Source organism: Mirounga angustirostris, unplaced genomic scaffold (assembly GCF_029215605.1).
Source record: "Mirounga angustirostris isolate CCGP_5_RB_7025 unplaced genomic scaffold, mMirAng1.0.hap1 SCAF_16, whole genome shotgun sequence".
In the NCBI taxonomy this organism is placed as follows: Eukaryota; Metazoa; Chordata; class Mammalia; order Carnivora; family Phocidae; genus Mirounga; species Mirounga angustirostris.
The window spans coordinates 26,814,043-26,815,562 of record NW_026991724.1 but is presented as its reverse complement, the minus strand read 5'-3'; positions in this window follow the sequence as shown (position 1 = coordinate 26,815,562).

The following is a 1,520-nucleotide window of genomic DNA, read 5'->3' as shown; positions in this document are numbered from 1 at the left end:
TTCATGTTGGCAGTTCGTTTCCATGTGGGCCACAGCAGGTAGCCGGGACCCCAGAGGGAGACAGCAGTGATGCCGGAAGGGCTTGAGGCTGGCAGCCGGAAGGCCTGGGCTCTGGTCCTCGTGCGGCCTACTGCTAGTGGGTGGTCACAGCAGGTCTGCCTCCCTGGGCCGGTGCTTCCCTTCTGGAAGTGTGGGTGATGGTGGCCTTCCCTGCACTGTTAGCTCCCTTGGCTGCTATTTTCTATGACTGACCATTTCAGGGGTCTGTTCTTTAGCATTAATAATTTTCTGCCTCTACACTGGCTGGGCTCCCTTTGCAAGTCTGGTTAACTCTGTTGTAGTCTTCTCGAGCTACTATAACAAAATACCATAGATGGGGTGACTTAACAACAGACATTTGTTTCTCACAGTTCTGGAGGCTGGGAAGTCCAAGATGAAGGTGCCAGCCAGTTCCTGGTGAAGTCTTTCTGACTTAACCACCTTTTCTCTATGTTCTAACAGGGCAGAGAGAGCGCGAGCTCCAGTGTCTTCTCCTGTTCTTATAAGGGCACTCTTCCTATCAGGAGGGCACTATTCCTACCCTCCTGACCTCCCACAGACTCCATCCCCAAATACCACGTTGGGCATTAGGCTTCAGCATTTGAGAGGAACACAATTCAGTCCAGAGCATCTGTCTTCTGCGTTGCTCTGTCCGACCTAAATGGACGGGGTATTGATGGGGGAAGTCACCAGCTAATAGGTGTTTCCAATCTTTTGGACTTCCACCTGCCCCTTTCTGCACCTCTTTCATTCTTTGTATCATGACTCCCTGTCAAGTCCCCTACGTACCAAATTTCATTCCATTCTCTCCATAGCATCCCTCTTGTACTCAACAGACAACCTTAATCCTTAATTTCCTGAGATGACACAGGCTGTGAAGCACAGGCCCCCTCAGTGCCCTTTCTCTCTGTCTCAGGAAGAGTGTCACCCCCAGCTAAGGCAAACTCTTTATCTCCTCTCTTACTCTTCTGCCTTAAATGTAGTTCCTGCTAAGTTCTATTTTTAGAGCCTCTTCTCTGCTATGAGCAGGTGCCCAATCAGAGCTTTCTCCAGGCTGTGTGTGGGGTGGGGTGGGGGGCTTTGGTACTCTCTATTGAGCATCTGCACGCTGCCAGGCATGTGGAGATGAAGAGCCCCCACCCACCTGCCACAGCTACACAGACTGCAGATGATGCACTGAAGTGAAAGCATTGTATCTTCCTGCAGTTTCAGGAGAGCGTGAGCCAGACTTTGCTGAAGTATACTTATGTTCTTCCATAAATGTGCAGATTTACTTCATTTTCTTACAGGCATCGTAGTATTCTGTTTTGTTTATTTAACCTGGTCTCTGTCAATAGATACCTAGTTTTGTTACCTTTTGCTGTTACAAACAGTGCTTCAGGGAACGCCCCCGCACGTGTAACTTTGCTGACAACTGCAGCCGTTTTCGTAGTAGGAATTCCTAGAAGTGTTATTGTTGAGTCGAGGGCGTGCACAGGTTT